Source organism: Pseudophryne corroboree, chromosome 4 (genome assembly GCF_028390025.1).
Source record: "Pseudophryne corroboree isolate aPseCor3 chromosome 4, aPseCor3.hap2, whole genome shotgun sequence".
NCBI classification, from domain to species: domain Eukaryota; kingdom Metazoa; phylum Chordata; class Amphibia; order Anura; family Myobatrachidae; genus Pseudophryne; species Pseudophryne corroboree.
The window spans coordinates 18,521,356-18,548,145 of record NC_086447.1 but is presented as its reverse complement, the minus strand read 5'-3'; the positions used below and the strand labels follow the sequence as shown (position 1 = coordinate 18,548,145).

Here is a 26,790-nt window from a genome sequence, read left to right as displayed (position 1 = left end):
ATCTTTCCAGCTTGAATTTCAATGATGCATTGGGGCAACGATTTTGTGAGAAACATCTTCACCCTTAAAGAAAGATTTTCTTAACTTCTTACCTGTGTGCTGATTAGATATCACCTGGTTTTCACATTAAACAGATTCCCACTTGAGAAAGCAGTAAGGATGCAGTGAGGTTTATGTTTCCTGGTGTCAAACTGTATTATTTCAGTGGACATTGTAATGAGGATGCATCTTGCTGCCTTTCCAATGAAGCAAGTTTTAATCAGTAATATGTGAAAAACCATTCCTACAAAGGTGTTAATCAGAGACTTGCCTTTGTGGACACTTTTCAGAGAGCAAATGTGTTAGCATAAAAATAAAGCCATAAAATGGAGAGCTGATTAATCACTCAATTGGATTTCTCTGCCTGCATATTTTTTTTTCTCTGCAACCCCATGATAAATTGTGCTTCCTGTTTTTATAAAATGACTTAATCAAATCTGACTCTGATTGCATCAGAGAAGGCCAGGTACCCTACACTATAAGAGGTGGTTTGAAATTTTGACTTGTCTACTTAAAGATCACCAAAATTTGATCACAAGGTCAATTACTTCCCTGGGTGGGATTGAACTAACAACCTTTCGGTTAACAGCCGAATGCGCTAACCGATTGCACCACAGAGACAGCTTGCAAAAGCATCTACTGACAAAGGCTAAAAAGCATTCATCTAGAAAGTTTCCTAGAAAAAGGTTAAAAAGGCAATAATCTGGAGAGTTTTGCAAGATTTTTCTTCCATTGACCAACGAAGAAACACATTGGTACTTTCACATGATGAGTGAGTACTTCAGGATCTCTGACACTTATGTGAGCAGCAGAGTGGCGCAGCGGAAGCGTGCTGGGCCCATAACCCAGAGGTCGGTGGATCGAAACCATCCTCTGCTATGTGCACTTATTTTTTTGTTAATTAAATTCTTCCAAAACTGGAATTGATATTTTGACTCTTTTATTTTTACTTAAAGTACAATAACTTTTAACATTTTAATTTGTTTTAATAGTATATTGACAGCATTGTTTTCTTTCAGAAATCCACTTAATTTTCTTTACCCTATTACTGAAATGGTAATTGACAAAAACAAGCTACATTGTCACCAGAAGAGCAATGCAAAATGTACAATTGATATTTCAAAATCATCTTTCCAGCTTGAATTTCAATGATGCATTGGGGCAACGATTTTGTGAGAAACATCTTCACCCTTAAAGAAAGATTTTATTAACTTCTTACCTGTGTGCTGATTAGATATCACCTGGTTTTCACATTAAACAGATTCCCACTTGAGAAAGCAGCAAGGATGCAGTGAGGTTTATGTTTCCTGGTGTCAACCTGTATTATTTCAGTGGACATTGTAATGAGGATGCATCTTGCTGCCTTTCCAATGAAGCAAGTTTTAATCAGTAATAGGTGAAAAAACATTCCAACAAAGGTGTTAATCAGAGACTTGGCTTTGTGGACACTTTTCAGAGAGCAAATGTGTTAGCATAAAAATAAAGCCATAAAATGGAGAGCTGATTAATCACTCAATTGGATTTCTCTGCATGCATATTTTTTTTTCTCTGCAACCCCATGCTAAATTGTGCTTCCTGTTTTTTATAAAATGACTTAATCAAATCTGACTCTGATTGCATCAGAGAAGGCCAGGTACCCTACACTATAAGAGGTGGTTTGAAATTTTGACTTGTCTACTTAAAGATCAGCAAAATTTGATCACAAGGTCAATTACGTCCCTTGGTGGTATTGAACCACCAGCCTTTCGGTTAACAGCCGAATGCGCTAATCGATTGCACCACAGAGACAACTTGCAAAAGCATGTACTAACAAAGGCTAAAAAGCATTCATCTAGAAAGTTTCCTAGAAAAAGGTTAAAAAGGCAATAATCTGGAGAGTTTTGCAAGATTTTTCTTCCATTGACCAACGAAGAAACACATTGGTACTTTCACATGATGAGTGAGTACTTCAGGATCTCTGACACTTACATGAGCAGCAGAGTGGCGCAGCGGAAGCGTGCTGGGCCCATAACCCAGAGGTCGGTGGATCGAAACCATCCTCTGCTGTGTGCACTTATTTTTTTGTTAATTAAATTCTTCCAAAACTGGAATTGATATTTTGACTCTTTTATTTTTACTTAAAGTACAATAACTTTTAACATTTTAATTTGTTTTAATAGTATATTGACAGCATTGTTTTCTTTCAGAAATCCACTTAATTTTCTTTACCCTATTACTGAAATGGTAATTGACAAAAACAAGCTACATTGTCACCAGCAGAGCAATGCAAAATGTACAATTGATATTTCAAAATCATCTTTCCAGCTTGAATTTCAATGATGCATTGGGGCAACGATTTTGTGAGAAACATCTTCACCCTTAAAGAAAGATTTTCTTAACTTCTTACCTGTGTGCTGATTAGATATCACCTGGTTTTCACATTAAACAGATTCCCACTTGAGAAAGCAGCAAGGATGCAGTGAGGTTTATGTTTCCTGGTGCCAACCTGTATTATTTCAGTGGACATTGTAATGAGGATGCATCTTGCTGCCTTTCCAATGAAGCAAGTTTTAATCAGTAATAGGTGAAAAACCATTCCTATAAAGGTGTTAATCAGAGACTTGGCTTTGTGGACACTTTTCAGAGAGCAAATGTGTTAGCATAAAAATAAAGCCATAAAATGGAGAGCTGATTAATCACTCAATTGGATTTCTCTGCCTGCATAATTTTTTTTCTCTGCAACCCCATGCTAAATTGTGCTTCCTGTTTTTTATAAAATGACTTAATCAAATCTGACTCTGATTGCATCAGAGAAGGCCAGGTACCCTACACTATAAGAGGTGGTTTAAAATTTTGACTTGTCTACTTAAAGATCACCAAAATTTGATCACAAGGTCAATTACGTCCCTGGGTGGGATTGAACCACCAACCTTTCGGTTAACAGCCGAATGCGCTAACCGATTGCGCCACAGAGACAGCTTGCAAAAGCACGTGCTGACAAATGCAAAAAAGCATTCATCTAGAAAGTTTCCTAGAAAAAGGTTAAAAAGGCAATAATCTGGAGAGTTTTGCAAGATTTTTCTTCCATTGACCAACGAAGAAACACATTGGTACTTTCACATGATGAGTGAGTACTTCAGGATCTCTTATACTTACATGAGCAGCAGAGTGGCGCAGCGGAAGTGTGCTGGGCCCAAAACCCAGAGGCCGGTGGATCGAAACCATCCTCTGCTGTGTGCACTTATTTTTTTGTTAATTAAATTCTTCCAAAACTGGAATTGATATTTTGACTATTTTATTTTTACTTAAAGTACAATAACTTTTAACATTTTAATATTTTTTTAATAGTATATTGACAGTATTGTTTTCTTTCAGAAATCCACTTAATTTTCTTTACCCTATTACTGAAATGGTAATTGACAAAAACAAGCTACATTGTCACCAGAAGAGCAATGCAAAATGTACAATTGATATTTCAAAATCATCTTTCCAGCTTGAATTTCAATGATGCATTGGGGCAACGATTTTGTGAGAAACATCTTCACCCTTAAAGAAAGATTTTCTTAACTTCTTACCTGTGTGCTGATTAGATATCACCTGGTTTTCACATTTAACAGATTCACACTTGAGAAAGCAGCAAGGATGCAGTGAGGTTTATGTTTCCTGGTGTCAAACTGTATTATTTCAGGGGACATTGTAATGAGGATGCATCTTGCTGCCTTTCCAATGAAGCAAGTTTTAATCAGTAATAGGTGAAAAACCATTCCTACAAAGGTGTTAATCAGAGACTTGCCTTTGTGGACACTTTTCAGAGAGCAAATGTGTTAGCATAAAAATAAAGCCATAAAATGGAGAGCTGATTAATCACTCAATTGGATTTCTCTGCCTGCATATTTTTTTTTCTCTGCAACCCCATGCTAAATTGTGCTTCCTGTTTTTATAAAATGACTTAATCAAATCTGACTCTGATTGCATCAGAGAAGGCCAGGTACCCTACACTATAAGAGGTGGTTTGAAATTTTGACTTGTCTACTTAAAGATCAGCAAAATTTGATCACAAGGTCAATTACGTCCCTGGGTGGTATTGAAACACCAGCCTTTCGGTTAACAGCCGAATGCGCTAACCGATTGCACCACAGAGACAACTTGCAAAAGCATGTACTAACAAAGGCTAAAAAGCATTTATCTAGAAAGTTTCCTAGAAAAAGGTTAAAAAGGCAATAATCTGGAGAGTTTTGCAAGATTTTTCTTCCATTGACCAACGAAGAAACACATTGGTACTTTCACATGATGAGTGAGTACTTCAGGATGTCTGAAACTTACGTGGGCAGCAGAGTGGCGCAGCGGAAGCGTGCTGGGCCCATAATCCAGAGGTCGGTGGATCGAAACCATCCTCTGCTATGTGCACTTATTTTTTTGTTAATTAAATTCTTCCAAAACTGGAATTGATATTTTGACTCTTTTATTTTTACTTAAAGTACAATAACTTTTAACATTTTAATTTGTTTTAATAGTATATTGACAGCATTTTTTTCTTTCAGAAATCCACTTAATTTTCTTTACCCTATTACTGAAATGGTAATTGACAAAAACAAGCTACATTGTCACCAGAAGAGCAATGCAAAATGTACAATTGATATTTCAAAATCATCTTTCCAGCTTGAATTTCAATGATGCATTGGGGCAACGATTTTGTGAGAAACATCTTCACCCTTAAAGAAAGATTTTCTTAACTTCTTACCTGTGTGCTGATTAGATATCACCTGGTTTTCACATTAAACAGATTCACACTTGAGAAAGCAGCAAGGATGCAGTGAGGTTTATGTTTCCTGGTGCCAACCTGTATTATTTCAGTGGACATTGTAATGAGGATGCATCTTGCTGCCTTTCCAATGAAGCAAGTTTTAATCAGTAATAGGTGAAAAACCATTCCTACAAAGGTGTTAATCAGAGACTTGGCTTTGTGGACACTTTTCAGAGAGCAAATGTGTTAGCATAAAAATAAAGCCATAAAATGGAGAGCTGATTAATCACTCAATTGGATTTCTCTGCCTGCATAATTTTTTTTCTCTGCAACCCCATGCTAAATTGTGCTTCCTGTTTTTTATAAAATGACTTAATCAAATCTGACTCTGATTGCATCAGAGAAGGCCAGGTACCCTACACTATAAGAGGTGGTTTAAAATTTTGACTTGTCTACTTAAAGATCACCAAAATTTGATCACAAGGTCAATTACGTCCCTGGGTGGGATTGAACCACCAACCTTTCGGTTAACAGCCGAATGCGCTAACCGATTGCGCCACAGAGACAGCTTGCAAAAGCACGTGCTGACAAATGCAAAAAAGCATTCATCTAGAAAGTTTCCTAGAAAAAGGTTAAAAAGGCAATAATCTGGAGAGTTTTGCAAGATTTTTCTTCCATTGACCAACGAAGAAACACATTGGTACTTTCACATGATGAGTGAGTACTTCAGGATCTCTTATACTTACATGAGCAGCAGAGTGGCGCAGCGGAAGCGTGCTGGGCCCAAAACCCAGAGGCCGGTGGATCGAAACCATCCTCTGCTGTGTGCACTTATTTTTTTGTTAATTAAATTCTTCCAAAACTGGAATTGATATTTTGACTATTTTATTTTTACTTAAAGTACAATAACTTTTAACATTTTAATATTTTTTTAATAGTATATTGACAGTATTGTTTTCTTTCAGAAATCCACTTAATTTTCTTTACCCTATTACTGAAATGGTAATTGACAAAAACAAGCTACATTGTCACCAGAAGAGCAATGCAAAATGTACAATTGATATTTCAAAATCATCTTTCCAGCTTGAATTTCAATGATGCATTGGGGCAACGATTTTGTGAGAAACATCTTCACCCTTAAAGAAAGATTTTCTTAACTTCTTACCTGTGTGCTGATTAGATATCACCTGGTTTTCACATTTAACAGATTCACACTTGAGAAAGCAGCAAGGATGCAGTGAGGTTTATGTTTCCTGGTGTCAAACTGTATTATTTCAGGGGACATTGTAATGAGGATGCATCTTGCTGCCTTTCCAATGAAGCAAGTTTTAATCAGTAATAGGTGAAAAACCATTCCTACAAAGGTGTTAATCAGAGACTTGCCTTTGTGGACACTTTTCAGAGAGCAAATGTGTTAGCATAAAAATAAAGCCATAAAATGGAGAGCTGATTAATCACTCAATTGGATTTCTCTGCCTGCATATTTTTTTTTCTCTGCAACCCCATGCTAAATTGTGCTTCTTGTTTTTATAAAATGACTTAATCAAATCTGACTCTGATTGCATCAGAGAAGGCCAGGTACCCTACACTATAAGAGGTGGTTTGAAATTTTGACTTGTCTACTTAAAGATCAGCAAAATTTGATCACAAGGTCAATTACGTCCCTGGGTGGTATTGAAACACCAGCCTTTCGGTTAACAGCCGTATGCGCTAACCGATTGCACCACAGAGACAACTTGCAAAAGCATGTACTAACAAAGGCTAAAAAGCATTTATCTAGAAAGTTTCCTAGAAAAAGGTTAAAAAGGCAATAATCTGGAGAGTTTTGCAAGATTTTTCTTCCATTGACCAACGAAGAAACACATTGGTACTTTCACATGATGAGTGAGTACTTCAGGATGTCTGAAACTTACGTGGGCAGCAGAGTGGCGCAGCGGAAGCGTGCTGGGCCCATAATCCAGAGGTCGGTGGATCGAAACCATCCTCTGCTATGTGCACTTATTTTTTTGTTAATTAAATTCTTCCAAAACTGGAATTGATATTTTGACTCTTTTATTTTTACTTAAAGTACAATAACTTTTAACATTTTAATTTGTTTTAATAGTATATTGACAGCATTTTTTTCTTTCAGAAATCCACTTAATTTTCTTTACCCTATTACTGAAATGGTAATTGACAAAAACAAGCTACATTGTCACCAGAAGAGCAATGCAAAATGTACAATTGATATTTCAAAATCATCTTTCCAGCTTGAATTTCAATGATGCATTGGGGCAACGATTTTGTGAGAAACATCTTCACCCTTAAAGAAAGATTTTCTTAACTTCTTACCTGTGTGCTGATTAGATATCACCTGGTTTTCACATTAAACAGATTCACACTTGAGAAAGCAGCAAGGATGCAGTGAGGTTTATGTTTCCTGGTGTCAAACTGTATTATTTCAGTGGACATTGTAATGAGGATGCATCTTGCTGCCTTTCCAATGAAGCAAGTTTTAATCAGTAATAGGTGAAAAAACATTCCTACAAAGGTGTTAATCAGAGACTTGCCTTTGTGGACACTTTTCAGAGAGCAAATGTGTTAGCATAAAAATAAAGCCATAAAATGGAGAGCTGATTAATCACTCAATTGGATTTCTCTGCCTGCATATTTTTTTTCTCTGCAACCCCATGCTAAATTGTGCTTCCTGTTTTTATAAAATGACTTAATCAAATCTGACTCTGATTGCATCAGAGAAGGCCAGGTACCCTACACTATAAGAGGTGGTTTGAAATTTTGACTTGTCTACTTAAAGATCAGCAAAATTTGATCACAAGGTCAATTACGTCCCTGGGTGGTATTGAAACACCAGCCTTTCGGTTAACAGCCGAATGCGCTAACCGATTGCACCACAGAGACAACTTGCAAAAGCATGTACTAACAAAGGCTAAAAAGCATTCATCTAGAAAGTTTCCTAGAAAAAGGTTAAAAAGGCAATAATCTGGAGAGTTTTGCAAGATTTTTCGTCCATTGACCAACGAAGAAACACATTGGTACTTTCACATGATGAGTGAGTACTTCAGGATGTCTGAAACTTATGTGGGCAGCAGAGTGGCGCAGCGGAAGCGTGCTGGGCCCATAAGCCAGAGGTCGGTGGATCGAAACCATCCTCTGCTATGTGCACTTATTTTTTGTTAATTAAATTCTTCCAAAACTGGAATTGATATTTTGACTCTTTTATTTTTACTTAAAGTACAATAACTTTTAACATTTTAATTTGTTTTAATAGTATATTGACAGCATTTTTTTCTTTCAGAAATCCACTTAATTTTCTTTACCCTATTACTGAAATGGTAATTGACAAAAACAAGCTACATTGTCACCAGAAGAGCAATGCAAAATGTACAATTGATATTTCAAAATCATCTTTCCAGCTTGAATTTCAATGATGCATTGGGGCAACGATTTTGTGAGAAACATCTTCACCCTTAAAGAAAGATTTTCTTAACTTCTTACCTGTGTGCTGATTAGATATCACCTGGTTTTCACATTAAACAGATTCACACTTGAGAAAGCAGCAAGGATGCAGTGAGGTTTATGTTTCCTGGTGTCAAACTGTATTATTTCAGTGGACATTGTAATGAGGATGCATCTTGCTGCCTTTCCAATGAAGCAAGTTTTAATCAGTAATAGGTGAAAAAACATTCCTACAAAGGTGTTAATCAGAGACTTGCCTTTGTGGACACTTTTCAGAGAGCAAATGTGTTAGCATAAAAATAAAGCCATAAAATGGAGAGCTGATTAATCACTCAATTGGATTTCTCTGCCTGCATATTTTTTTTTCTCTGCAACCCCATGCTAAATTGTGCTTCCTGTTTTTATAAAGTGACTTAATCAAATCTGACTCTGATTGCATCAGAGAAGGCCAGGTACCCTACACTATAAGAGGTGGTTTGAAATTTTGACTTGTCTACTTAAAGATCAGCAAAATTTGATCACAAGGTCAATTACGTCCCTGGGTGGTATTGAAACACCAGCCTTTCGGTTAACAGCCGAATGCGCTAACCGATTGCACCACAGAGACAACTTGCAAAAGCATGTACTAACAAAGGCTAAAAAGCATTCATCTAGAAAGTTTCCTAGAAAAAGGTTAAAAAGGCAATAATCTGGAGAGTTTTGCAAGATTTTTCGTCCATTGACCAACGAAGAAACACATTGGTACTTTCACATGATGAGTGAGTACTTCAGGATGTCTGAAACTTATGTGGGCAGCAGAGTGGCGCAGCGGAAGCGTGCTGGGCCCATAAGCCAGAGGTCGGTGGATCGAAACCATCCTCTGCTATGTGCACTTATTTTTTGTTAATTAAATTCTTCCAAAACTGGAATTGATATTTTGACTCTTTTATTTTTACTTAAAGTACAATAACTTTTAACATTTTAATTTGTTTTAATAGTATATTGACAGCATTGTTTTCTTTCAGAAATCCACTTAATTTTCTTTACCCTATTACTGAAATGGTAATTGACAAAAACAAGCTACATTGTCACCAGAAGAGCAATGCAAAATGTACAATTGATATTTCAAAATCATCTTTCCAGCTTGAATTTCAATGATGCATTGGGGCAACGATTTTGTGAGAAACATCTTCACCCTTAAAGAAAGATTTTCTTAACTTCTTACCTGTGTGCTGATTAGATATCACCTGGTTTTCACATTAAATAGATTCCCACTTGAGAAAGCAGTAAGGATGCAGTGAGGTTTATGTTTCCTGGTGTCAAACTGTATTATTTCAGTGGACATTGTAATGAGGATGCATCTTGCTGCCTTTCCAATGAAGCAAGTTTTAATCAGTAATAGGTGAAAAACCATTCCTACAAAGGTGTTAATCAGAGACTTGCCTTTGTGGACACTTTTCAGAGAGCAAATGTGTTAGCATAAAAATAAAGCCATAAAATGGAGAGCTGATTAATCACTCAATTGGATTTCTCTGCCTGCATATTTTTTTTTCTCTGCAACCCCATGCTAAATTGTGCTTCCTGTTTTTTATAAAATGACTTAATCAAATCTGACTCTGATTGCATCAGAGTAGGCCAGGTACCCTACACTATAAGAGGTGGTTTGAAATTTTGACTTGTCTACTTAAAGATCACCAAAATTTGATCACAAGGTCAATTATTTCCTTGGGTTGGATTGAACCAACAACCTTTCGGTTAACAGCCAAATGCGCTAACCGATTGCACCACAGAGACAGCTTGCAAAAGCATCTACTGACAAAGGCTAAAAAGCATTCATCTAGAAAGTTTCCTAGAAAAAGGTTAAAAAGGCAATAATCTGGAGAGTTTTGCAAGATTTTTCTTCCATTGACCAACAAAGAAACACATTGGTACTTTCACATGATGAGTGAGTACTTCAGGATCTCTGACACTTATGTGAGCAGCAGAGTGGCGCAGCGGAAGCGTGCTGGGCCCATAACCCAGAGGTCGGTGGATCGAAACCATCCTCTGCTGTGTGCACTTATTTTTTTGTTAATTAAATTCTTCCAAAACTGGAATTGATATTTTGACTCTTTTATTTTTACTTAAAGTACAATAACTTTTAACATTTTAATTTGTTTTAATAGTATATTGACAGCATTGTTTTCTTTCAGAAATCCACTTAATTTTCTTTACCCTATTACTGAAATGGTAATTGACAAAAACAAGCTACATTGTCACCAGAAGAGCAATGCAAAATGTACAATTGATATTTCAAAATCATCTTTCCAGCTTGAATTTCAATGATGCATTGGGGCAACGATTTTGTGAGAAACATCTTCACCCTTAAAGAAAGATTTTATTCACTTCTTACCTGTGTGCTGATTAGATATCACCTGGTTTTCACATTAAACAGATTCCCACTTGAGAAAGCAGCAAGGATGCAGTGAGGTTTATGTTTCCTGGTGTCAACCTGTATTATTTCAGTGGACATTGTAATGAGGATGCATCTTGCTGCCTTTCCAATGAAGCACGTTTTAATCAGTAATAGGTGAAAAAACATTCCAACAAAGGTGTTAATCAGAGACTTGGCTTTGTGGACACTTTTCAGAGAGCAAATGTGTTAGCATAAAAATAAAGCCATAAAATGGAGAGCTGATTAATCACTCAATTGGATTTCTCTGCCTGCATATTTTTTTTTCTCTGCAACCCCATGCTAAATTGTGCTTCCTGTTTTTTATAAAATGACTTAATCAAATCTGACTCTGATTGCATCAGAGAAGGCCAGGTACCCTACACTATAAGAGGTGGTTTGAAATTTTGACTTGTCTACTTAAAGATCAGCAAAATTTGATCACAAGGTCAATTACGTCCCTGGGTGGTATTGAACCACCAGCCTTTCGGTTAACAGCCGAATGCGCTAATCGATTGCACCACAGAGACAACTTGCAAAAGCATGTACTAACAAAGGCTAAAAAGCATTCATCTAGAAAGTTTCCTAGAAAAAGGTTAAAAAGGCAATAATCTGGAGAGTTTTGCAAGATTTTTCTTCCATTGACCAACGAAGAAACACATTGGTACTTTCACATGATGAGTGAGTACTTCAGGATCTCTGACACTTACATGAGCAGCAGAGTGGCGCAGCGGAAGCGTGCTGGGCCCATAACCCAGAGGTCGGTGGATCGAAACCATCCTCTGCTATGTGCACTTATTTTTTTGTTAATTAAATTCTTCCAAAACTGGAATTGATATTTTGACTCTTTTATTTTTACTTAAAGTACAATAACTTTTAACATTTTAATTTTTTTTAATAGTATATTGACAGTATTGTTTTCTTTCAGAAATCCACTTAATTTTCTTTACCCTATTACTGAAATGGTAATTGACAAAAACAAGCTACATTGTCACCAGAAGAGCAATGCAAAATGTACAATTGATATTTCAAAATCATCTTTCCAGCTTGAATTTCAATGATGCATTGGGGCAACGATTTTGTGAGAAACATCTTCACCCTTAAAGAAAGATTTTCTTAACTTCTTACCTGTGTGCTGATTAGATATCACCTGGTTTTCACATTAAACAGATTCACACTTGAGAAAGCAGCAAGGATGCAGTGAGGTTTATGTTTCCTGGTGTCAAACTGTATTATTTCAGTGGACATTGTAATGAGGATGCATCTTGCTGCCTTTCCAATGTAGCAAGTTTTAATCAGTAATAGATGAAAAACCATTCCTACAAAGGTGTTAATCAGAGACTTGCCTTTGTGGACACTTTTCAGAGAGCAAATGTGTTAGCATAAAAATAAAGCCATAAAATGGAGAGCTGATTAATCACTCAATTGGATTTCTCTGCCTGCATATTTTTTTTTCTCTGCAACCCCATGCTAAATTGTGCTTCCTGTTTTTATAAAATGACTTAATCAAATCTGACTCTGATTGCATCAGAGAAGGCCAGGTACCCTACACTATAAGAGGTGGTTTGAAATTTTGACTTGTCTACTTAAAGATCAGCAAAATTTGATCACAAGGTCAATTACGTCCCTGGGTGGTATTGAAACACCAGCCTTTTGGTTAGCAGCCGAATGCGCTAACCGATTGCACCACAGAGACAACTTGCAAAAGCATGTACTAACAAAGGCTAAAAAGCATTCATCTAGAAAGTTTCCTAGAAAAAGGTTAAAAAGGCAATAATCTGGAGAGTTTTGCAAGATTTTTCTTCCATTGACCAACGAAGAAACACATTGGTACTTTCACATGATGAGTGAGTACTTCAGGATGTCTGAAACTTACGTGGGCAGCAGAGTGGCGCAGCGGAAGCGTGCTGGGCCCATAATCCAGAGGTCGGTGGATCGAAACCATCCTCTGCTATGTGCACTTATTTTTTTGTTAATTAAATTCTTCCAAAACTGGAATTGATATTTTGACTCTTTTATTTTTACTTAAAGTACAATAACTTTTAACATTTTAATTTGTTTTAATACTATATTGACAGCATTGTTTTCTTACAGAAATCCACTTAATTTTCTTTACCCTATTACTGAAATGGTAATTGACAAAAACAAGCTACATTGTCACCAGAAGAGCAATGCAAAATGTACAATTGATATTTCAAAATCATCTTTCCAGCTTGAATTTCAATGATGCATTGGGGCAACGATTTTGTGAGAAACATCTTCACCCTTAAAGAAAGATTTTCTTAACTTCTTACCTGTGTGCTGATTAGATATCACCTGGTTTTCACATTAAACAGATTCCCACTTGAGAAAGCAGCAAGGATGCAGTGAGGTTTATGTTTCCTGGTGTCAACCTGTATTATTTCAGTGGACATTGTAATGAGGATGCATCTTGCTGCCTTTCCAATGAAGCAAGTTTTAATCAGTAATAGGTGAAAAACCATTCCTACAAAGGTGTTAATCAGAGACTTGCCTTTGTGGACACTTTTCAGAGAGCAAATGTGTTAGCATAAAAATAAAGCCATAAAATGGAGAGCTGATTAATCACTCAATTGGATTTCTCTGCCTGCATATTTTTTTTTCTCTGCAACCCCATGCTAAATTGTGCTTCCTGTTTTTATAAAATGACTTAATCAAATCTGACTCTGATTGCATCAGAGAAGGCCAGGTACCCTACACTATAAGAGGTGGTTTGAAATTTTGACTTGTCTACTTAAAGATCAGCAAAATTTGATCACAAGGTCAATTACGTCCCTGGGTGGTATTGAAACACCAGCCTTTCGGTTAACAGCCGAATGCGCTAACCGATTGCACCACAGAGTCAACTTGCAAACGCATGTACTAACAAAGGCTAAAAAGCATTCATCTAGAAAGTTTCCTAGAAAAAGGTTAAAAAGGCAATAATCTGGAGAGTTTTGCAAGATTTTTCGTCCATTGACCAACGAAGAAACACATTGGTACTTTCACATGATGAGTGAGTACTTCAGGATGTCTGAAACTTACGTGTGCAGCAGAGTGGCGCAGCGGAAGCGTGCTGGGCCCATAAGCCAGAGGTCGGTGGATCGAAACCATCCTCTGCTATGTGCACTTATTTTTTGTTAATTAAATTCTTCCAAAACTGGAATTGATATTTTGACTCTTTTATTTTTACTTAAAGTACAATAACTTTTAACATTTTAATTTGTTTTAATAGTATATTGACAGCATTTTTTTCTTTCAGAAATCCACTTAATTTTCTTTACCCTATTACTGAAATGGTAATTGACAAAAACAAGCTACATTGTCACCAGAAGAGCAATGCAAAATGTACAATTGATATTTCAAAATCATCTTTCCAGCTTGAATTTCAATGATGCATTGGGGCAACGATTTTGTGAGAAACATCTTCACCCTTAAAGAAAGATTTTCTTAACTTCTTACCTGTGTGCTGATTAGATATCACCTGGTTTTCACATTAAACAGATTCACACTTGAGAAAGCAGCAAGGATGCAGTGAGGTTTATGTTTCCTGGTGTCAAACTGTATTATTTCAGTGGACATTGTAATGAGGATGCATCTTGCTGCCTTTCCAATGAAGCAAGTTTTAATCAGTAATAGGTGAAAAAACATTCCTACAAAGGTGTTAATCAGAGACTTGCCTTTGTGGACACTTTTCAGAGAGCAAATGTGTTAGCATAAAAATAAAGCCATAAAATGGAGAGCTGATTAATCACTCAATTGGATTTCTCTGCCTGCATATTTTTTTTTCTCTGCAACCCCATGCTAAATTGTGCTTCCTGTTTTTATAAAGTGACTTAATCAAATCTGACTCTGATTGCATCAGAGAAGGCCAGGTACCCTACACTATAAGAGGTGGTTTGAAATTTTGACTTGTCTACTTAAAGATCAGCAAAATTTGATCACAAGGTCAATTACGTCCCTGGGTGGTATTGAAACACCAGCCTTTCGGTTAACAGCCGAATGCGCTAACCGATTGCACCACAGAGACAACTTGCAAAAGCATGTACTAACAAAGGCTAAAAAGCATTCATCTAGAAAGTTTCCTAGAAAAAGGTTAAAAAGGCAATAATCTGGAGAGTTTTGCAAGATTTTTCGTCCATTGACCAACGAAGAAACACATTGGTACTTTCACATGATGAGTGAGTACTTCAGGATGTCTGAAACTTATGTGGGCAGCAGAGTGGCGCAGCGGAAGCGTGCTGGGCCCATAAGCCAGAGGTCGGTGGATCGAAACCATCCTCTGCTATGTGCACTTATTTTTTGTTAATTAAATTCTTCCAAAACTGGAATTGATATTTTGACTCTTTTATTTTTACTTAAAGTACAATAACTTTTAACATTTTAATTTGTTTTAATAGTATATTGACAGCATTGTTTTCTTTCAGAAATCCACTTAATTTTCTTTACCCTATTACTGAAATGGTAATTGACAAAAACAAGCTACATTGTCACCAGAAGAGCAATGCAAAATGTACAATTGATATTTCAAAATCATCTTTCCAGCTTGAATTTCAATGATGCATTGGGGCAACGATTTTGTGAGAAACATCTTCACCCTTAAAGAAAGATTTTCTTAACTTCTTACCTGTGTGCTGATTAGATATCACCTGGTTTTCACATTAAATAGATTCCCACTTGAGAAAGCAGTAAGGATGCAGTGAGGTTTATGTTTCCTGGTGTCAAACTGTATTATTTCAGTGGACATTGTAATGAGGATGCATCTTGCTGCCTTTCCAATGAAGCAAGTTTTAATCAGTAATAGGTGAAAAACCATTCCTACAAAGGTGTTAATCAGAGACTTGCCTTTGTGGACACTTTTCAGAGAGCAAATGTGTTAGCATAAAAATAAAGCCATAAAATGGAGAGCTGATTAATCACTCAATTGGATTTCTCTGCCTGCATATTTTTTTTTCTCTGCAACCCCATGCTAAATTGTGCTTCCTGTTTTTTATAAAATGACTTAATCAAATCTGACTCTGATTGCATCAGAGTAGGCCAGGTACCCTACACTATAAGAGGTGGTTTGAAATTTTGACTTGTCTACTTAAAGATCACCAAAATTTGATCACAAGGTCAATTATTTCCTTGGGTTGGATTGAACCAACAACCTTTCGGTTAACAGCCAAATGCGCTAACCGATTGCACCACAGAGACAGCTTGCAAAAGCATCTACTGACAAAGGCTAAAAAGCATTCATCTAGAAAGTTTCCTAGAAAAAGGTTAAAAAGGCAATAATCTGGAGAGTTTTGCAAGATTTTTCTTCCATTGACCAACAAAGAAACACATTGGTACTTTCACATGATGAGTGAGTACTTCAGGATCTCTGACACTTATGTGAGCAGCAGAGTGGCGCAGCGGAAGCGTGCTGGGCCCATAACCCAGAGGTCGGTGGATCGAAACCATCCTCTGCTGTGTGCACTTATTTTTTTGTTAATTAAATTCTTCCAAAACTGGAATTGATATTTTGACTCTTTTATTTTTACTTAAAGTACAATAACTTTTAACATTTTAATTTGTTTTAATAGTATATTGACAGCATTGTTTTCTTTCAGAAATCCACTTAATTTTCTTTACCCTATTACTGAAATGGTAATTGACAAAAACAAGCTACATTGTCACCAGAAGAGCAATGCAAAATGTACAATTGATATTTCAAAATCATCTTTCCAGCTTGAATTTCAATGATGCATTGGGGCAACGATTTTGTGAGAAACATCTTCACCCTTAAAGAAAGATTTTATTCACTTCTTACCTGTGTGCTGATTAGATATCACCTGGTTTTCACATTAAACAGATTCCCACTTGAGAAAGCAGCAAGGATGCAGTGAGGTTTATGTTTCCTGGTGTCAACCTGTATTATTTCAGTGGACATTGTAATGAGGATGCATCTTGCTGCCTTTCCAATGAAGCACGTTTTAATCAGTAATAGGTGAAAAAACATTCCAACAAAGGTGTTAATCAGAGACTTGGCTTTGTGGACACTTTTCAGAGAGCAAATGTGTTAGCATAAAAATAAAGCCATAAAATGGAGAGCTGATTAATCACTCAATTGGATTTCTCTGCCTGCATATTTTTTTTTCTCTGCAACCCCATGCTAAATTGTGCTTCCTGTTTTTTATAAAATGACTTAATCAAATCTGACTCTGATTGCATCAGAGAAGGCCAGGTACCCTACACTATAAGAGGTGGTTTGAAATTTTGACTTGTCTACTTAAAGATCAGCAAAATTTGATCACAAGGTCAATTACGTCCCTGGGTGGTATTGAACCACCAGCCTTTCGGTTAACAGCCGAATGCGCTAATCGATTGCACCACAGAGACAACTTGCAAAAGCATGTACTAACAAAGGCTAAAAAGCATTCATCTAGAAAGTTTCCTAGAAAAAGGTTAAAAAGGCAATAATCTGGAGAGTTTTGCAAGATTTTTCTTCCATTGACCAACGAAGAAACACATTGGTACTTTCACATGATGAGTGAGTACTTCAGGATCTCTGACACTTACATGAGCAGCAGAGTGGCGCAGCGGAAGCGTGCTGGGCCCATAACCCAGAGGTCGGTGGATCGAAACCATCCTCTGCTATGTGCACTTATTTTTTTGTTAATTAAATTCTTCCAAAACTGGAATTGATATTTTGACTCTTTTATTTTTACTTAAAGTACAATAACTTTTAACATTTTAATTTTTTTTAATAGTATATTGACAGTATTGTTTTCTTTCAGAAATCCACTTAATTTTCTTTACCCTATTACTGAAATGGTAATTGACAAAAACAAGCTACATTGTCACCAGAAGAGCAATGCAAAATGTACAATTGATATTTCAAAATCATCTTTCCAGCTTGAATTTCAATGATGCATTGGGGCAACGATTTTGTGAGAAACATCTTCACCCTTAAAGAAAGATTTTCTTAACTTCTTACCTGTGTGCTGATTAGATATCACCTGGTTTTCACATTAAACAGATTCACACTTGAGAAAGCAGCAAGGATGCAGTGAGGTTTATGTTTCCTGGTGTCAAACTGTATTATTTCAGTGGACATTGTAATGAGGATGCATCTTGCTGCCTTTCCAATGTAGCAAGTTTTAATCAGTAATAGATGAAAAACCATTCCTACAAAGGTGTTAATCAGAGACTTGCCTTTGTGGACACTTTTCAGAGAGCAAATGTGTTAGCATAAAAATAAAGCCATAAAATGGAGAGCTGATTAATCACTCAATTGGATTTCTCTGCCTGCATATTTTTTTTTCTCTGCAACCCCATGCTAAATTGTGCTTCCTGTTTTTATAAAATGACTTAATCAAATCTGACTCTGATTGCATCAGAGAAGGCCAGGTACCCTACACTATAAGAGGTGGTTTGAAATTTTGACTTGTCTACTTAAAGATCAGCAAAATTTGATCACAAGGTCAATTACGTCCCTGGGTGGTATTGAAACACCAGCCTTTTGGTTAGCAGCCGAATGCGCTAACCGATTGCACCACAGAGACAACTTGCAAAAGCATGTACTAACAAAGGCTAAAAAGCATTCATCTAGAAAGTTTCCTAGAAAAAGGTTAAAAAGGCAATAATCTGGAGAGTTTTGCAAGATTTTTCTTCCATTGACCAACGAAGAAACACATTGGTACTTTCACATGATGAGTGAGTACTTCAGGATGTCTGAAACTTACGTGGGCAGCAGAGTGGCGCAGCGGAAGCGTGCTGGGCCCATAATCCAGAGGTCGGTGGATCGAAACCATCCTCTGCTATGTGCACTTATTTTTTTGTTAATTAAATTCTTCCAAAACTGGAATTGATATTTTGACTCTTTTATTTTTACTTAAAGTACAATAACTTTTAACATTTTAATTTGTTTTAATACTATATTGACAGCATTGTTTTCTTACAGAAATCCACTTAATTTTCTTTACCCTATTACTGAAATGGTAATTGACAAAAACAAGCTACATTGTCACCAGAAGAGCAATGCAAAATGTACAATTGATATTTCAAAATCATCTTTCCAGCTTGAATTTCAATGATGCATTGGGGCAACGATTTTGTGAGAAACATCTTCACCCTTAAAGAAAGATTTTCTTAACTTCTTACCTGTGTGCTGATTAGATATCACCTGGTTTTCACATTAAACAGATTCCCACTTGAGAAAGCAGCAAGGATGCAGTGAGGTTTATGTTTCCTGGTGTCAACCTGTATTATTTCAGTGGACATTGTAATGAGGATGCATCTTGCTGCCTTTCCAATGAAGCAAGTTTTAATCAGTAATAGGTGAAAAACCATTCCTACAAAGGTGTTAATCAGAGACTTGCCTTTGTGGACACTTTTCAGAGAGCAAATGTGTTAGCATAAAAATAAAGCCATAAAATGGAGAGCTGATTAATCACTCAATTGGATTTCTCTGCCTGCATATTTTTTTTTCTCTGCAACCCCATGCTAAATTGTGCTTCCTGTTTTTATAAAATGACTTAATCAAATCTGACTCTGATTGCATCAGAGAAGGCCAGGTACCCTACACTATAAGAGGTGGTTTGAAATTTTGACTTGTCTACTTAAAGATCAGCAAAATTTGATCACAAGGTCAATTACGTCCCTGGGTGGTATTGAAACACCAGCCTTTCGGTTAACAGCCGAATGCGCTAACCGATTGCACCACAGAGTCAACTTGCAAACGCATGTACTAACAAAGGCTAAAAAGCATTCATCTAGAAAGTTTCCTAGAAAAAGGTTAAAAAGGCAATAATCTGGAGAGTTTTGCAAGATTTTTCGTCCATTGACCAACGAAGAAACACATTGGTACTTTCACATGATGAGTGAGTACTTCAGGATGTCTGAAACTTACGTGTGCAGCAGAGTGGCGCAGCGGAAGCGTGCTGGGCCCATAATCCAGAGGTCGGTGGATCGAAACCATTCTCTGCTATGTGCACTTATTTTTTTGTTAATTAAATTCTTCCAAAACTGGAATTGATATTTTGACTCTTTTATTTTTACTTAAAGTACAATAACTTTTAACATTTTAATTTGTTTTAATAGTATATTGACAGCATTGTTTTCTTTCAGAAATCCACTTAATTTTCTTTACCCTATTACTGAAATGGTAATTGACAAAAACAAGCTACATTGTCACCAGAAGAGCAATGCAAAATGTACAATTGATATTTCAAAATCATCTTTCCAGCTTGAATTTCAATGATGCATTGGGGCAACGATTTTGTGAGAAACATCTTCACCCTTAAAGAAAGATTTTCTTAACTTCTTACCTGTGTGCTGATTAGATATCACCTGGTTTTCACATTAAACAGATTCCCACTTGAGAAAGCAGCAAGGATGCGGTGAGGTTTATGTTTCCTGGTGTCAACCTGTATTATTTCAGTGGACATTGTAATGAGGATGGATCTTGCTGCCTTTCCAATGAAGCAAGTTTTAATCAGTAATAGGTGAAAAACCATTCCAACAAATGTGTTAATCAGAGACTTGGCTTTGTGGACACTTTTCAGAGAGCAAATGTGTTAGCATAAAAATAAAGCCATAAAATGGAGAGCTGATTAATCACTCAATTGGATTTCTCTGCCTGCATATTTTTTTTTCTCTGCAACCCCATGCTAAATTGTGCTTCCTGTTTTTTATAAAATGACTTAATCAAATCTGACTCTGATTGCATCAGAGAAGGCCAGGAACCCTACACTATAAGAGGTGGTTTGAAATTTTGACTTGTCTACTTAAAGATCAGCAAAATTTGATCACAAGGTCAATTACGTCCCTGGGTGGTATTGAAACACCAGCCTTTCGGTTAACAGCCGAATGCGCTAACCGATTGCACCACAGAGACAACTTGCAAAAGCATGTACTAACAAAGGCTAAAAAGCATTCATCTAGAAAGTTTCCTAGAAAAAGGTTAAAAAGGCAATAATCTGGAGAGTTTTGCAAGATTTTTCTTCCATTGACCAACGAAGAAACACATTGGTACTTTTACATGATGAGTGAATACTTCAGGATCTCTGACACTTACATGGGCAGCAGAGTGGCGCAGCGGAAGTGTGCTGGGCCCATAATCCAGAGGTCGGTGGATCGAAACCATCCTCTGCTATGTGCACTTATTTTTTTGTTAATTAAATTCTTCCAAAACTGGAATTGATATTTTGACTCTTTTATTTTTACTTAAAGTACAATAACTTTTAACATTTTAATTTGTTTTAATAGTATATTGACAGCATTGTTTTCTTTCAGAAATCCACTTAATTTTCTTTACCCTATTACTGAAATGGTAATTGACAAAAACAAGCTACATTGTCACCAGAAGAGCAATGCAAAATGTACAATTGATATTTCAAAATCATCTTTCCAGCTTGAATTTCAATGATGCATTGGGGCAACGATTTTGTGAGAAACATCTTCACCCTTAAAGAAAGATTTTCTTAACTTCTTACCTGTGTGCTGATTAGATATCACCTGGTTTTCACATTAAACAGATTCCCACTTGAGAAAGCAGCAAGGATGCAGTGAGGTTTATGTTTCCTGGTGTCAACCTGTATTATTTCAGTGGACATTGTAATGAGGATGCATCTTGCTGCCTTTCCAATGAAGCAAGTTTTAATCAGTAATAGGTGAAAAACCATTCCTACAAAGGTGTTAATCAGAGACTTGGCTTTGTGGACACTTTTCAGAGAGCAAATGTGTTAGCATAAAAATAAAGCCATAAAATGGAGAGCTGATTAATCACTCAATTGGATTTCTCTGCCTGCATAATTTTTTTTCTCTGCAACCCCATGCTAAATTGTGCTTCCTGTTTTTTTATAAAATGACTTAATCAAATCTGACTCTGATTGCATCAGAGAAGGCCAGGTACCCTACACTATAAGAGGTGGTTTGAAATTTTGACTTGTCTACTTAAAGATCACCAAAATTTGATCACAAGGTCAATTACGTCCCTGGGTGGGATTGAACCACCAACCTTTCGGTTAACAGCCAAATGCGCTAACCGATTGCGCCACAGAGACAGCTTGCAAAAGCATGTGCTGACAAAGGCTAAAAAGCATTCATCTAGAAAGTTTCCTAGAAAAAGGTTAAAAAGGCAATAATCTGGAGAGTTTTGCAAGATTTTTCTTCCATTGACCAATGAAGAAACACATTGGTACTTTCACATGATGAGTGAGTACTTCAGGATCTCTGACACTTACATGAGCAGCAGAGTGGCGCAGCGGAAGCGTGCTGGGCCCATAACCCAGAGGTCGGTGGATCGAAACCATCCTCTGCTATGTGCACTTATTTTTTTTGTTAATAAAATTCTTCCAAAACTGGAATTGATATTTTGACTCTTTTATTTTTACTTAAAGTACAATAACTTTTAACATTTTAATTTGTTTTAATAGTATATTGACAGCATTGTTTTCTTTCAGAAATCCACTTAATTTTCTTTACCCTATTACTGAAATGGTAATTGACAAAAACAAGCTACATTGTCACCAGAAGAGCAATGCAAAATGTACAATTGATATTTCAAAATCATCTTTCCAGCTTGAATTTCAATGATGCATTGAGGCAACGATTTTGTGAGAAAAATCTTCACCCTTAAAGAGAGATTTTCTTAACTTCTTACCTGTGTGCTGATTAGATATCACCTGGTTTTCACATTAAACAGATTCACACTTGAGAAAGCAGCAAGGATGCAGTGAGGTTTATGTTTCCTGGTGTCAAACTGTATTATTTCAGTGGACATTGTAATGAGGATGCATCTTGCTGCCTTTCCAATGAAGCAAGTTTTAATCAGTAATAGGTGAAAAACCATTCCTACAAAGGTGTTAATCAGAGACTTGCCTTTGTGGACACTTTTCAGAGAGCAAATGTGTTAGCATAAAAATAAAGCCATAAAATGGAGAGCTGATTAATCACTCAATTGGATTTCTCTGCCTGCATTTTTTTTTCTCTGCAACCCTATGCTAAATTGTGCTTCCTGTTTTTTATAAAATGACTTAATCAAATCTGACTCTGATTGCATCAGAGAAGGCCAGGTACCCTACACTATAAGAGGTGGTTTGAAATTTTGACTTGTCTACTTAAAGATCAGCAAAATTTGATCACAAGGTCAATTACGTCCCTGGGTGGGATTGAACCACCAACCTTTCGGTTAACAGCCGAATGCGCTAACCGATTGCACCACAGAGACAGATTGCAAAAGCATGTGCTGACAAAGGCTAAAAAGCATTCATCTAGAAAGTTTCCTAGAAAAAGGTTAAAAATGCAATAATCTGGAGAGTTTTGCAAGATTTTTCTTCCATTGACCAACGAAGAAACACATTGGTACTTTCAAATGATGAGTGAGTACTTCAGGATCTCTGAAACTTACATGAGCAGTAGAGTGGCGCAGCGGAAGCGTGCTGGGCCCATAACCCAGAGGTCGGTGGATCGAAATCATCCTCTGCTATGTGCACTTATTTTTTTGTTAATTAAATTCTTCCAAAACTGGAATTGATATTTTGACTCTTTTATTTTTACTTAAAGTACAATAACTTTTAACATTTTAATTTGTTTTAATAGTATATTGACAGCATTGTTTTCTTTCAGAAATCCACTTAATTTTCTTTACCCTATTACTGAAATGGTAATTGACAAAAACAAGCTACATTGTCACCAGAAGAGCAATGCAAAATGTACAATTGATATTTCAAAATCATCTTTCCATCTTGAATTTCAATGATGCATTGGGGCAACGATTTTGTGAGAAACATCTTCACCCTTAAAGAAAGATTATCTTAAATACTTACCTGTGTGCTGATTAGATATCACCTGGTTTTCACATTAAACAGATTCCCACTTGAGAAAGAAGCAAGGATGCAGTGAGGTTTATGTTTCCTGGTGTCAACCTGTATTATTTCAGTGGACATTGTAATGAGGATGCATCTTGCTGCCTTTCCAATGAAGCAAGTTTTAATCAGTAATAGGTGAAAAACCATTCCTACAAAGGTGTTAATCAGAGACTTGGCTTTGTGGACACTTTTCAGAGAGCAAATGTGTTAGCATAAAAATAAAGCCATAAAATGGAGAGCTGATTAATCACTCAATTGGATTTCTCTGCCTGCATAATTTTTTTTCTCTGCAACCCCATGCTAAATTGTGCTTCCTGTTTTTTATAAAATGACTTAATCAAATCAGACTCTGATTGCATCAGAGAAGGCCAGGTACCCTACACTATAAGAGGTGGTTTGAAATTTTGACTTGTCTACTTAAAGATCAGCAAAATTTGATCACAAGGTCAATTACGTCCCTGGGTGGTATTGAACCACCAGCCTTTCGGTTAACAGCCGAATGCGCTAACCGATTGCACCATAGAGACAACTTGCAAAAGCATGTACTAACAAAGGCTAAAAAGCATTCATCTAGAAAGTTTCCTAGAAAAAGGTTAAAAAGGCAATAATCTGGAGAGTTTTGCAAGATTTTTCTTCCATTGACCAACGAAGAAACACATTGGTACTTTCACATGATGAGTGAGTACTTCAGGATCTCTAACACTTACGTGAGCAGCAGAGTGGCGCAGCGGAAGCGTGCTGGGCCCATAACCCAGAGGTCGGTGGATCGAAACCATCCTCTGCTATGTGCACTTATTTTTTTGTTAATTAAATTATTCCAAAACTGGAATTGATATTTTGACTCTTTTATTTTTACTTAAAGTACAATAACTTTTAACATTTTAATTTGTTTTAATAGTATATTGACAGCATTGTTTTCTTTCAGAAATCCACTTAATTTTCTTTACCCTATTACTGAAATGGTAATTGACAAAAACAAGCTACATTGTCACCAGAAGTGCAATGCAAAATGTACAATTGATATTTCAAAATCATCTTTCCATCTTGAATTTCAATGATGCATTGGGGCAACGATTTTGTGAGAAACATCTTCACCCTTAAAGAAAGATTTTCTTAACTTCTTACCTGTGTGCTGATTAGATATCACCTGGTTTTCACATTAAACAGATTCACACTTGAGAAAGCAGCAAGGATGCAGTGAGGTTTATGTTTCCTGGTGTCAAACTGTATTATTTCAGTGGACATTGTAATGAGGATGCATCTTGCTGCCTTTCCAATGAAGCAAGTTTTAATCAGTAATAGGTGAAAAACCATTCCTACAAAGGTGTTAATCAGAGACTTGCCTTTGTGGACACTTTTCAGAGAGCAAATGTGTTAGCATAAAAATAAAGCCATAAAATGGAGAGCTGATTAATCACTCAATTGGATTTCTCTGCCTGCATATTTTTTTTTCTCTGCAACCCCATGCTAAATTGTGCTTCCTGTTTTTTATAAAATGACTTAATCAAATCTGACTCTGATTGCATCAGAGAAGGCCAGGTACCCTACACTATAAGAGGTGGTTTGAAATTTTGACTTGTCTACTTAAAGATCAGCAAAATTTGATCACAAGGTCAATTACGTCCCTGGGTGGTATTGAAACACCAGCCTTTCGGTTAACAGCCGAATGCGCTAACCGATTGCACCACAGAGACAACTTGCAAAAGCATGTACTAACAAAGGCTAAAAAGCATTCATCTAGAAAGTTTCCTAGAAAAAGGTTAAAAAGGCAATAATCTGGAGAGTTTTGCAAGATTTTTCTTCCATTGACCAACGAAGAAACACATTGGTACTTTCACATGATGAGTGAGTACTTCAGGATCTCTGACACTTACGTGGGCAGCAGAGTGGCGCAGCGGAAGCGTGCTGGGCCCATAATCCAGAGGTCGGTGGATCGAAACCATCCTCTGCTATGTGCACTTATTTTTTTGTTAATTAAATTCTTCCAAAACTGGAATTGATATTTTGACTCTTTTATTTTTACTTAAAGTACAATAACTTTTAACATTTTAATTTGTTTTAATAGTATATTGACAGCATTGTTTTCTTTCAGAAATCCACTTAATTTTCTTTACCCTATTACTGAAATGGTAATTGACAAAAACAAGCTACATTGTCACCAGAAGAGCAATGCAAAATGTACAATTGATATTTCAAAATCATCTTTCCATCTTGAATTTCAATGATGCATTGGGGCAACGATTTTGTGAGAAACATCTTCACCCTTAAAGAAAGATTTTCTTAACTTCTTACCTGTGTGCTGATTAGATATCACCTGGTTTTCACATTAAACAGATTCCCACTTGAGAAAGCAGCAAGGATGCAGTGAGGTTTATGTTTCCTGGTGTCAACCTGTATTATTTCAGTGGACATTGTAATGAGGATGCATCTTGCTGCCTTTCCAATGAAGCAAGTTTTAATCAGTAATAGGTGAAAAACCATTCCTACAAAGGTGTTAATCAGAGACTTGGCTTTGTGGACACTTTTCAGAGAGCAAATGTGTTAGCATAAAAATAAAGCCATAAAATGGAGAGCTGATTAATCACTCAATTGGATTTCTCTGCCTGCATATTTTTTTTTCTCTGCAACCCCAATGCTAAATTGTGCTTCCTGTTTTTTATAAAATGACTTAATCAAATATGACTCTGATTGCATCAGAGAAGGCCAGGTACCCTACACCATAAAAGGTGGTTTGCAATTTTGACTTGTCTACTTAAAGATCAGCAAAATTTGATCACAAGGCCAATTACGTCCCTGGGTGGGATTGAACCACCAACCTTTCGGTTAACAGCCGAATGCGCTAACCGATTGCGCCACAGAGACAGCTTGCAAAAGCATGTACTGACAAAGGCTAAAAAGCATTCATCTAGAAAGTTTCCTAGAAAAAGGTTAAAAAGGCAATAATCTGGAGAGTTTTGCAAGATTTTTCTTCCATTGACGAACGAAGAAACACATTGGTACTTTCACATGATGAGTGAGTACTTCAGGATCTCTTACACTTACATGAGCAGCAGAGTGGCGCAGCGGAAGCGTGCTGGGCCCATAACCCAGAGGCTGGTGGATCGAAACCATCCTCTGCTATGTGCACTTATTTTTTTGTTAATTAAATTCTTCCAAAACTGGAATTGATATTTTGACTCTTTTATTTTTACTTAAAGTACAATAACTTTTAACATTTTAATTTGTTTTAATAGTATATTGACAGCATTGTTTTCTTTCAGAAATCCACTTAATTTTCTTTACCCTATTACTGAAATGGTAATTGACAAAAACAAGCTACATTGTCACCA

General features: G+C 36.5%; 11 non-coding genes across 11 annotated transcripts; 6 read left to right on the top strand and 5 right to left on the bottom strand.

Annotated features, from left to right (window-relative positions):
- The first annotated feature begins 846 nt into the window (after positions 1-846).
- TRNAM-CAU (transfer RNA methionine (anticodon CAU)) lies at positions 847-918 on the top strand. Its single transcript has one exon. It is a non-coding gene; the product is annotated as a tRNA-Met (tRNA).
- Positions 919-2,920: 2,002 nt separating this feature from the next.
- On the bottom strand, positions 2,921-2,994 carry TRNAN-GUU (transfer RNA asparagine (anticodon GUU)). The gene has a single exon. It is a non-coding gene; the product is annotated as a tRNA-Asn (tRNA).
- Positions 2,995-5,254: 2,260 nt separating this feature from the next.
- Positions 5,255-5,328, bottom strand: TRNAN-GUU (transfer RNA asparagine (anticodon GUU)). The gene has a single exon. It is a non-coding gene; the product is annotated as a tRNA-Asn (tRNA).
- A 186-nt stretch (positions 5,329-5,514) lies between these two features.
- TRNAL-CAA (transfer RNA leucine (anticodon CAA)) lies at positions 5,515-5,586 on the top strand. Its single transcript has one exon. It is a non-coding gene; the product is annotated as a tRNA-Leu (tRNA).
- Positions 5,587-11,344: 5,758 nt separating this feature from the next.
- On the top strand, positions 11,345-11,416 carry TRNAM-CAU (transfer RNA methionine (anticodon CAU)). The gene has a single exon. It is a non-coding gene; the product is annotated as a tRNA-Met (tRNA).
- A 5,758-nt stretch (positions 11,417-17,174) lies between these two features.
- On the top strand, positions 17,175-17,246 carry TRNAM-CAU (transfer RNA methionine (anticodon CAU)). The gene has a single exon. It is a non-coding gene; the product is annotated as a tRNA-Met (tRNA).
- A 4,335-nt stretch (positions 17,247-21,581) lies between these two features.
- TRNAN-GUU (transfer RNA asparagine (anticodon GUU)) lies at positions 21,582-21,655 on the bottom strand. Its single transcript has one exon. It is a non-coding gene; the product is annotated as a tRNA-Asn (tRNA).
- Positions 21,656-21,841: 186 nt separating this feature from the next.
- Positions 21,842-21,913, top strand: TRNAM-CAU (transfer RNA methionine (anticodon CAU)). Its single transcript has one exon. It is a non-coding gene; the product is annotated as a tRNA-Met (tRNA).
- Positions 21,914-22,747: 834 nt separating this feature from the next.
- Positions 22,748-22,821, bottom strand: TRNAN-GUU (transfer RNA asparagine (anticodon GUU)). The gene has a single exon. It is a non-coding gene; the product is annotated as a tRNA-Asn (tRNA).
- A 1,353-nt stretch (positions 22,822-24,174) lies between these two features.
- TRNAM-CAU (transfer RNA methionine (anticodon CAU)) lies at positions 24,175-24,246 on the top strand. The gene has a single exon. It is a non-coding gene; the product is annotated as a tRNA-Met (tRNA).
- Positions 24,247-26,249: 2,003 nt separating this feature from the next.
- TRNAN-GUU (transfer RNA asparagine (anticodon GUU)) lies at positions 26,250-26,323 on the bottom strand. The gene has a single exon. It is a non-coding gene; the product is annotated as a tRNA-Asn (tRNA).
- Positions 26,324-26,790: the final 467 nt, after the last annotated feature.